The 12070-nt window shown below is 38.6% G+C and overlaps 1 long non-coding RNA gene across 1 annotated transcript; it reads left to right on the forward strand.

Moving 5' to 3' along the window:
* Positions 1 to 5: 5 nt before the first annotated feature.
* On the forward strand, positions 6 to 10634 carry LOC112962832. The gene is made up of 2 exons (XR_003252420.1): positions 6 to 86; positions 9798 to 10634. It is a non-coding gene; the product is annotated as an uncharacterized LOC112962832 (long non-coding RNA).
* Positions 10635 to 12070: the final 1436 nt, after the last annotated feature.

A 12070-nucleotide genomic window follows, 5' to 3' on the forward strand; every position in this document is an offset into this window, starting at 1 on the left:
AACGGACGTTTCCCGGGGCAGAGCCCCCGGCGGTCCGCAGGCTGCTGCCCCACAGAAAGTCAGATCCTCGGGGCAGCGTGAGGAAGGTAAGGCCTTGACGTATCCCTCCTAGGCTCTTGGTTTTGATTTTTTGCAAAGCAAAATTCGCTGGAGCTAACCGAGAGCAGTGCTATAAAAACAGAGTATTCCCCTTGCCTCCACGCTCATAGTGCTACTACACCACATTAACTTTTTTTTTATTATTAACATCACATATAGATAGAAAAAGAGAGGAGAAAAAAGATCAGAGACAAGGCTGATGCTGTGCCTTTCTCCTCATTAGCAACATAGGGAATTGCACTATCCTGGAGAGAAGATACTGCCCCCCTGGGAACAGAAGGGACCTCTGGGAACTGGTAATGGGATTTAGAGCCTTACACCTCTCTGGTATGCTATAATGTTTCCTAGCTCCAAAGTATAGCACCCTGCAATGAATCTCAACCCTATATCCTGTGCAAATTTACAGCACCCAAATGTTATAGCAAAGCCTTCCACCCAGCAGCTGCAGTCACACAATATTCCCAGTTCCTTAAGTGGCGCTGCTTAAAGGCTGTCTGCCCCTGACAGCTCAAAATGTTCTGTTTTCCTCCAGGCCAAATCAACACCTGCCTAAACAATATGGATCCAGCATAGGTTTCTGAGTAGCATTTAGTTTATAGTCTTAAGATTAAATGATCAATTACAACAGTTAAAAAAGAAATGATGGAAATTGCTATCATAGTTTCAACCACAAAGTCCACTTTTCACTTCAGTGATATTACCAGTCTTCCAATGAATAGCAGTAGGGAGCCCATGAAGAGCAACTGTATACAACCTACAAAGCGTTTGGCAAAATACTGCATCTTCCACTGACTCACAGAATGACATATAAGAATAATTTGCCCCTGTATTCAGAAAATCCTTAACTGGAAACAAAGGAAGTGCGTCTGGTATTTCTTTTGAGAGGCTGGAAAGGCATCAGAAGAGGAATTCATTTTCATGATCAGTGTTATCTGATTAGATTTTGTTCCTGTACAATAGCTTTCTCAATCCCTAGGTAAGAGAAAAGAGAAACTTTATTTCACAGTTCAAAAAAGGACACAAAAGCACCCCTAAAATTCAAGAAATTTGTGGTTACAAAACAGATTAAGCAGCAATGTCAGAATGAAATTCAGATCTCTTGAAACCCAACCCTAGTACTCCTTCTTCCAGACCATTCTGCCAAGAGACATTTTGTTCACTGACTGATTTAAGAAACTCCTTAGCTTACCACTGCAGAAGGTCCTGGCTCCATTAGGAGAGAGGAGCCCAAACAGCAAGTGCATATGCTGCCCATAGAGCTATGAAAACATGAGAATTTCAGATGCTATCCCCAGCAAAAACTGAATGGTTATCTCATTATGATAGAAAAACACGCTGCTTTTTTTGGCCAGGCTTTGAAGGTACCTCTGTTTCAAATTACTCATGAATGATAAATACTCTGTGAGTCAGCTTATTTAATTTCTTTTTAGAACACAGTTTGTTAAAACAACTTCAGATTTTAAACAGCTCAGCATCAAATCTACCATTCTTTCTAGAAGCAATCTCATCTACCTCAGTATTTATCTGCTGAAAAGGATTTTGTTCATTCTTTTATCGTGCCCCTCAATTGCATAACCAGTGTAGGCAGCCACCCTCTCAAATCCTGTAGCTCTCCCTTCCCTGTTTATACTAGATCTTCTCAGAGAATGCTCACCCGTACTGCCATAATGGGATAGTTGGTTGAAAGTCCTAGCATTTAAACAGCGATAGAGGGCTAGGATCCACAAAGGTTCCCCAGACCAGTTTCTCTCTGGAGTAGGTATATATTAAAAAACAAACAAACAAAAAACAAACACACACATAAAACATTTTCTGTTGGTATGGAAACACCCCACTTTCAGCCTCACATCAGTATCCTTCCTTTCCATCCACCGTCATGTAAGAATCTCTCTCAGCAACAGGATACTAGGAAAGAACAGGGAAGAATGTTATTAGGGAAGAGGATAATAATGGCTGACTCCATAAAGACAGGCTGGAGGGGGTTTGATATGGGATTGATAATTGCACACTTCAGCAATGCATAGAGTAGCACAAAGATAAGAATTAAAGAAGAAAGTGTGAGACAAACATATACACTTCTGCTGGGACATCCAAGAGGACTAAAAGTGAATGGTTTTGAGGGGACTGAGAGCACTTGCTGTAAAATTCTGGACTGGTATCTTGCAGCATGTAGTACTTTCCAGTGCAGAGTACACGTATGTATACATCATGTATCTTTTCTTTTCCTCCTCCGTTTTTGTCCTTTGGTTTGAACACCTACCTACTGGAAAAGCATTGTACAATGTCCCTGCTGTGCTGCAAGTCTCCTTTTCGGTTCAATTAATGAGCCATAAATAACACGATGAAGGTGTCAACAACGAGTGTAATTCATCATAACTTGTCAGAGGGGCAGTTCTTGGGAGGAGAATGCTCATTCGCAGTCTGGCGTAACACGCTAAGATTTATTCCTTGCCTAGTACCTCCCCCTTCACCCTCGGTTTGCCAAAATTTATCTTGTGCTGGAACCCTCACAGGTGCACTGCTTTGACAAATATGCTGTGAAGTCTGGTATTCATCACAGGCAAGTCTTTGTTGGGAAGGAGGCAGCAAGAAATAAATTTGTTTTAGAAAGAAGGTTTTTGTGATTCAGTGTGCTCAGGGGTATGGGGAGAGGCAGACAGGCTCATTATTTTTAACCTCCCTGTGTCTGCAAGAGAAGAAAATGAGGTAACGCAGTTGATGTGACATTACAGTCCCTGACTTCATTACTTGCCGCATGGTTAAACAACCATCTAGGTAATTACTACTACTACAGTCTTACTTAGCTCCATTTTCTCCTCACACTTGCCTCCAATGGATAGGACCAACTGATGGCTACTGGTATCCTTTACGGAGGGAATTTTGCGCATTGCCAAGTCCTTTGTATAAATTAAGATTCACTGGTACAAACTCATTCTTACAAACCTAACTTGCTGTGAAGCTACTAAAACCATTTTTAGATTCATGAAGGCAGCCCTCTAAAATAATATACTGAATTAAAGAAGATCATCTAAAACACTTGAGATTCAGAAAGCAGATAAAGGCTATGCTGGGGTAAAAAGCTAAAACAATTACATTGCTCCAGATTTGCACCATCACAGTTAACATCAAAGCGTAACTGTCAATTAGTGACTTCTCTGAAGCTCAAAATGCAACATGGATGGACCTGAAACAGATCCAAAGAACTGGAAATTTTCAATATGTAAAAATGAGGGCAAATCCAGCTTTCACTGAATTTAATGTGTGCAGGAGGGCATGATGCCTGTAATGGTCCAAACCAGTAATAGGGATTTATCTAATTTGTCTAGTTTGTCCAAGAGCTACACAGTTTGACATTCTGAATCCAAAATTGGCCCAGTTCTACCAGAACTGAGTCTGGGGATAGTTTGAAAGTAAATCTGTTTCAGATTACCTGTACAAAAAGCCCTCAAAGCCATCGTATTTGAGTGATATGTGCCTGCCAGTTTTGTAAGGGTGATACAAAAGTGGAAGTAGTATGTTCAGCAGTAGATCCTCAGAAAGCCAAACCCAACACCAAAAAGTATGACCCTGATATGAAGGACCTATTTACTAAAAAGAAAGAAAAAAAAAAAAGGCTTTTTCTCCATATTCTTTGGACGATCCAATTTGAGCCAAATAAATTTTTGCCAAGGAAGGAGAAGCTATTTAAGACAAGCTTGACAGTCATTAGATTTCTTGAGGTTATTTCTATGAACAGAGCTAAATATTTGGTCTCTGGAGATTGGATTTCTAAGGATGGATCACACAGATTTTACCAGTTTTTCCTCAATAATTTACATTTCTACTTTTTAAAACTGAAAGGCTAAAGGTTAAAGTTAAAAATTACAGTTTCTATGTGTACAGAATACTGGCTCTTCATAACCAGTAAACAAGTCAAGTGTTCCAGTTTGAAAACTAGGGTGAGTTAAGATAAGAGGGAGCTGACTTGTATGGTCACTATTACCTGTATGGACAGAAAGAGGAAACTCCGTTTTCATTCTTCAAATCCTCTGTGAGGGAAGCCCAGCTCAGCCTTGCTTATATGCCCTGAAAAGATACACTGCCTGCTCAGTTTTGAGACTACTCATCAACAGACTCGGAAACCAACTATTGAGGGTGATAATTCTCAATTTTTCCAGTTTGCTGAGATCCTTATTTGAATTATATACAACATGATCCTTTTACATTTACATAAAGAATTTTAAATCGTGTCAAAATTAATTATGCTAATTCTGCAAAACTGGTGTAGACAGTGTTTGAATTACAATAGAGAATGTTTGAACCATAAGAGCATGTAAGAATAAGGAAAGTTAAAGTATATGTGCCTTTTATATACTACAAGACAGTTTTCAATACTTTGTAAGCCCTCTTTAGGGTTTCTGATGGGAAGAAGGGATGGGAAGTTGCAAAAGTTAGTATTGTGACAGGGCAGAAACAGTGCACTAAAATGTATAGGAGGAGGCAGCTTACTTTTGTGAGTGGCTTTGCTTCACAGCTGTGCACTTCTCTGAGGTATATTTAAGCCCTCTTTAGTCTAGTAGGAATGTTGATGTCCTTAGGGGAACCATGACTATTCAGTCATCTATATTCAAACAAAGGCAAAGGATTGCAACTTCTGAATGCTCCAAAACAAAAAACAAACAACAAAAAAAAGTGCAACATATATGAGTAATGTCCTGCTCCCTGAATAGACACACTTACTCTTTTATGGTAAGCCACAGGAGGTGGCACCACCAACCCTGAAAGTCTGCAAAAGGACTGCATCAACCTAACCCATCAGCCTACAGGTCTGAAAAGTCAGTGGGCTCCATTGCTCCCCCTTCTTCCACCTCTCTCCAGTGTCCCTTTAGAACATGCAGCTCACAGAGGCCCTTCCTCATCAAAACTGGCAATTTCTTCTAAGCATTAAAAACCTTATTATTTAATACAGTTCTGGTAATTTTGTGTTTCTGAGGTTGACCTAGTGCTACCACAGCATTTTTCACACAGAAAGAAAACAAGCTTTGTACTGGATGTAAAGAGATAGGCAGCCTGTAATTGTATGCTTTCAAGAAATGTTCATCCACTTTTTTTTCCTGAAGAAAAAGAACAAACTTTTGAGACTTGGAACTGCCAGTCTCTTGGTCCAAGAAATACCTAATTAGCATAACAGCAGCAACATGCAAAACAAATTAACTGCTGTAGGTCATAGTGGCCTCCCACTGACACAGATCTAGGCAAGCATTTTTGTTTTGTTTTGCTTTGTTCTAAAGGTTGCTCTGGTCTGTTCAAGTCTCCATTCCCTCACACCATTTACCCCCAGCTTCTTACAAGACAAACACTGCAGGAGATGCTCCACATTAAAAATACCTTTTAAAACAATTAAATCTAAGATGTTTGGATGTAGCTTGTGGTTCTTACCTAATGATGGCATTTAAAAATCACTTGGTAAGGAAGGTTTCTAGGGGAAAAAATGCTTTCCACTGACGCAGTAAGGGCTTAAGCTCTGCCATTGCTCATCTGAGAGGAAAGACCTCAACCAGCAGAAGCGAGCGAGTTAATACAGAAAAAGCAAACAGATAAATAGCATTTCACAGCTGGGGTGACAATGGTGGTTTGTAGCCAAAATAAAACATCTATGTAGAAAAAACAGCAAGTGAAAAAGGTAAATAGCTCATTCACTGTTTGGGCCAGGTCTTTAGCTTGTTGTGGAGCTGAACTCTGCATAGAAAAGAGAACATCATACAGCTTCTTATATTCCCCTGATATTGAGTGCTGGGCTGTTTCTACCTCAGTCCAAGCAATACTTGTGTGTGGAAAACACACTCCGTGTTAGTAGAAGACAGCATAGGAGGACGTGATATAGGATCCTGAACAAGGAGTTTCTTGACAAAGGAAAAAATGTCTCAGGCAAACAGCCCAAACGGACTCAATCTCAGCAAATATATCCAGCTTTACAGGATAGATGTGAAGTATATGTGTATGTGTGTATTCACAAACATGTGAAGAATATGTATGAATGCCTTTACTGGAAAGGGTCTGTGTTCTAAGAAGATCTTTTCCATCAAAATATGGTATCTGTCACCCTGTTACTATTAAACATAATTAAGGGGAGCACATGGACAGCACACTCAGGGTGTAGGTCTCAGCATTCTTGACCCAGCTCTGGAGGTGGGGGGCAGAAATAGCTCGAGGCCACTTTTCAATTTTCCCTGATCATGGTGCTGACTGGAGTCCAAACTGACTCTTGCCAGAAGTTACAGTTGTGACTGGCAGGAAAACAAGAACTGTATTTCATGAAAAATTGGAAAATACTTTTCATTCTATATTGGAGTAAAGATGAAACCCTTGAGAATTTTGCAAGAGTGCTATCTTAGAACAGTTAATAGTCTAGTAGCTTAGGCAGCTACTCGAGACATGAGTGCCAAAACAGGCAGACTAAGGACTTGAACTTGCATCCCACATCCTAAATGAGTTCCCTGATGGCTAAGCTAGAGAGTCAATCGCCATACATCTGGCCAAATGAATAGTTAATCATTATTTGAAATGGAATATCTCCAAAACAAGACTGAGAGTTACAAGAGCTTGTTCTGATTTAAGCACACCTCCATTTTCCACATCCCAGAAATCAGGCTGACCATCCTTCTCAGGTGACACACTTCCTTTCTGGTTGCATGCCAGTGAATATTCCTAATGGAAATATTCAACTTTCCATTTCAGCTAAAATGCCATTTCCATCGTCTAAGACAAAGATCTGCATCTTAGGCTCCAAACTGAAAACTTAGATTTTAGAGGACTCTTTCATCTGTAATTTTATCAAATGTATTAGGAAAGCTAAACCATATTTACTAACAGAGGCCCTTTTCTCAGATGACAGGTTAGGATATGTTGTCACTGCCTGGCAGTCAAATGTTCTCTGTTTACTTAGAATAACATTCTAGGAACATGAACTTGTGGGGGGGGGCGAAAAAAAATTCACACTTGCAAGAAAAAAGAATGTATATATACTCACAGGCATTTATTTACATATACACATATGATAGGTAATTTTGTAAAAGCTGAAACTAGCTCCTGCACACATCACCATTGTCTTCATTTTGAGCTCACTGTATCTGAACTGATCTTTTGACTTCAACACAGCAGGGACAAATGCATTTACTTGTAAAACAAAGCAAGAACTGTTTGGAGGTGGACACAATAATCAATCCAGTTGCCACAAAGGCAGTAAGTATTCATTTACCATTATGTGACCTGTGGGAATAATATATTGTGCCTTTTGCCAGCAGGAGCCTTGCCAATTGCACCACAACTTTGTCAGCAGTCACAACCATCTTTCACAACCTTTTGTTCGCTGCTCATTAAGTTGAATTTATAACAGTGGGATAGAGCGTTTTCTGGAGACCATTCTTCAGTTCTAAGTGATAATGTTGATGCTGCTTCAAGTCAGCACTTGCTGTTAAACTGTCCTGTAGATCTTGCCTCTTGCATTACCACTCCTAGTTCAGCTTTGTGCAATCTGAAGAATACAGCACTTTCTCTGAGCAGGAAGGAAACCCTCTCAATTCTCTGTTTAAAATAAACATTAGAGCCTGTACTTTGTATGGCTGTCATATCTGAAAAGGCCTCTAGAGAAGACTAAACTGGCTTGTAGTACCGTAAGTGAGCCTGCATCATAGGTTTGCAAAAGCACTTGCACTGTTCTGGTGGTGTTACACAGCAATTAAGACCACTCATGGAAGTTACTAAATTGAGACTATGGAATGACATATGCAGAAAATAACATATTCTTTACAGTATTGGAGGCCTGATTCCCCATGCATGATGGTAGCAGAGCTGGCAGTTATATTTCTACAAATTTTTAATAATCATTAACAACTTAATTCCCATCTAATCACTACAGAATTACTATATTAGAACATGTGTAATTTTTTTTTCCTCTTTGCAATATTAACCCCATTCAAAATTTGATGAGACACATTCCAACTATCATTCTATCAGTTCCCCAAAGTCTGTGGTCAGTAACCTATATGCAACTGTGGGATAACATAGCGGCTGCTGTGCTGATTATTTCTTGAACATAGAAACGGTCAGCTGCAAGTTTCAAATATACCTTCTTTGGCTTCAGTAAAAAGGTGGATGAACTTTTCTCAATAGTGTAATCTGAGCTGCCAGTAATCAACTAAGATGTCCTCTGCCCTACCATAACTGTTTATTTCCAAGTGACAGAAAGGTCACATTTGGACTTGATCCCTTAGAGACTAGGAGCCTTTTTGTATCAATCTGAATATATGCAGTATATGAAGTATATATATATTATGCTGTATACTCTAGACCTTGCTTTGCTGGATTTCTTTCTATCACCAGGAAGATGAAATAAAGGAAGAAAGCAAGACAGACAAAAAGCAATGATGTGCTCTGTACTGCATTGCAATGTTGGCTTCAGAAGATTAATTAATTACAATAATACAATTAAGATTGTATCTATTCTCATATTCATAGTCCACCCCATCTATAAACTACCACTATTGAGGTGCAGAAAGCTGTGATGTAGTTCCAAAAGCCACTTACTAATCATAACTGCTCTTCTACTGTAATTCAAAAATGATAAGGAAGTATGGAGCTTACAGTTTTGATACAACTAAGGTGCTCAGGCAATTGAATATTATTCTAAAGGCTTTCAAAATACTAAATATTGCAAAAACATTCTATCTTAAGTCACTGTCAAACCTTGTCATTATTACTTTTAAATTTTATTTACTTTATGATTTGATTTGAAGATTCAAATAGATTTTTGTACAGTCTTTATATAAGCAATTTATACCATTGTTTCAAATTAAGAAAATAAAAGAAGTCTGTGAGGAATGTTTTAAATCATCTTATTGTCTGTTATTTAAAATCTATTAAATGTTGTTTTCCCAGACATGTGACACTAACTTTGGCTAATTTCATGGTCACCTCATGAAGTGATTTTGATTTGTTTTTGATTATAAGTGTCTCTAAATGAATACATCAATATTTAAGCTTCAGCTCAAGGTGGTTCCCCCCCCCACTGATGATAATCAAAAACCAACCTCAGATACTTTGCTTGAGAGACCTCCTCTTCATGAAGCACAGAACCAGGTCACGGTCACTTGCTTTCTTCCAGCCACCTAATCATGTTCAGTGTTAACTGTAGACACCTAAATCTTCTCTTTTCCTTCTCTTAGTGATGCCTTGTGGGAAGCTTGGGGAGTAACTAGTCCTGCTCACTCTTTGCTCTTCTCAGCTCTGCATTCTGGCCCACTAAGATGTATGTGCTGACACAGAGCAATGCTCATGGTGGTAAAGATCTCAGTAAAATTTATCCCTGACATTACGAAGAAAAGACAATTGCTTAGAGATTAAAAGTATGAAGACTCTCATTATTTTACTCCAAAGCAACATTTGTATATGCCAAAGCACACAATATAAGCATGGTGATAAAGTTTTTTTTTTCCCCCCTCACCTTTGTATTTTACAGTTAGGGAGCCTGTCTCAATTCTCATTGAGGTCAAGGGCCTAATTCAAGTGCTTCAAGCTACTGCACAACATGTATTTTTCAGTTCTTCTAGTTTATGAGTGATGATACCGATATTAAGACTGAATACTAAGTTCTCTTAATGACTAATAATCTGTGAAAGATTTCTCTGCTCAAACAATTTATTGAAACTGATTTCTTACAGATAATTTCCCTAAACTGTCAAGAAAGGAAAATGTCATATTTTCGCTAAATAACATCCAGGGATCAAGCAGAAAAAGAAAAGGAACCAGTGAGAGCATATTTAAATGATGAGTCTGGAGAAGCACGACATACATTTTAGCCTAAGGACATTTCTCCTATCAGCAGTGTAATGCCAACGTGATAGATGGGACAAGTATGGGTCAGAGCTCCCAGAATTAACGACTGAAGACTCTTTGGAAGAGAATGGGCAAGAACAGACTGATAGGCCTAATTTTATTTTGAGGAGATGGTCTGAGGTCAAATGACATAACCTAACTCAGCACTGGACAGACCTGGGCAACCAATCAACGCTAATATTATCAGTAGAAAAAAGTAAAAATATACCAAGATGGAAATATAGTTCCTTATTGCAATGTATGTGAATTATTTGCCAGTCATATACTGGCTTATAGGCCTATTTAAGCAAATATGAGGCCTTCATAAGCTCCAGTGAGACTACTAAAATATACATATGTAGCTAAACCCATGGAAAGGTCTGAAGAATCAGATTTCCAACTATCTAAATCTGAACATATTAGAAGGACAACAGTTCTCTGGGGAAGAAAAAAAAAACATTGGCATGCTAGGAGGTTGAGTTTCTGCCAGCTGGACCAAGTCTCCTATTGGTATTGATTCATGAAACAGTCATTTACTAGCAGTATTTATATAGCAGTTATTTAATAGCAGTATTTCACAATAAAGAAAATACTTTGTCTGCATACAATCTTAAGGGAGGGCTCACAAGCAGTTTGAAAGAAGATGAGAGTTCAGATGATCTCAATTGGAGACTGATATGAAACAAGATAATTCATTGAAGATAAATGCAAAATACTCAGCTTTGGTAGGCATAAACAATTGCACAAATACAAGGAGAAATGACTGAGTAGGAATGATTCAGAGAAGGATCTAATGCTTACATTTGTATCAAAAGCTGAACTAAGTCAACAATATTGCAAACTACGCAATGTTTGTTCTCCCAGTGAACTATACTGGGAGGTGTAAACAGGAGCATCATGAGGGAGACTCCTTCCATTTTGCTTAAGTTTTTCTCTTTTGCACATCTCAAGAAAGACACTGATCATCTGGAAAGAGCTCAGAGAAGAGGAGTGGATAATATGGACACATGGAAACACGAAAAGAAACTATTTGGTTTGTGGTCTAGAGGGCTCACATTTTTCTCTGTAACTCCCAAGGATAACTCAAAAAGTATTGAGCTTAAATTGCAACAAAGCAGATTTAGGCTGGACATTAGGAATATCTAGTATTGATTACCCGAAGAAGTTACAGAATCTCTATCTTTGGAGCTGTTTAAGATGGGCACATCTGTCAGCAATGTTTTTCAGATAAACTGATCGTACCTTCAGGTAGAGGGATGGCTAAGATGACCTTAAAAGGTACCTCCCAACCCTTTTCATTATTACCTTTTGTGTTTGCCACAGACAACAATGTTAGAGAAAGGATAAAAACCTGTAGATAATCCCCAAGTCATTGCATCCAGATACATGGCTTATTAGAATAGAAATGAGTTTGATAAGTATTTCAGGGATCAAAACAAACAGCCCGGAAGGCGTTCTGTCAACCACAGACTATTAAAACTAAACAAAGAAAGTAGATGTTCTATCTTGGAAAGAAATTAGTAATTAACAGTATGGCCTTCTAGCCATGTTTAGGACCAATTATTAGCTAACTATATTTCCTATCTTATTACATGTATTAGCTCAAACTTCATTTGTTATAATGCTTATTTCTTAGTTGCTTCCTCCTTACTCCACCACACAGCAGTTGGAGTTCTGTAAGTTTCAGCTCCAGCGCAGTTCACCACAAAGACTATTATAAAAACTAAAATAATTGTTAAGAGCAACACAACAGTGAAAAAGAAATTTCCATACATCTACAAACCATGCAAATATAAAGCAGACAGGACATACATCTAGTAGGTATGAAACTCATTTTTCAGCTGAGAATTGTCAACACCACGAGTTATACAACTCACTTCTTTCAAGCAAGATGAATTCCAGAACCCATACTCCCAACTCATCGTTTATTCACCTTAGATCAGGGGCAAGTACAGAAAAAAATGCATTTCTACTGCTTCAGTTTGAGTTCAGCTCCATTTAATAGCTGAATAAAGCAACAGTTTGCCAATGTAATAAAAATCCCTGAAAGCTGCTGTGCTACATGTTGAGAACTGTCTGGAAGAAGCATTCCAGGATTTTCATGACTGTAAAATAGCCT

This window comes from Apteryx rowi, unplaced genomic scaffold, assembly GCF_003343035.1.
Source record: "Apteryx rowi isolate R43461 unplaced genomic scaffold, aptRow1 scaffold_156, whole genome shotgun sequence".
NCBI lineage: Eukaryota > Metazoa > Chordata > Aves > Apterygiformes > Apterygidae > Apteryx > Apteryx rowi.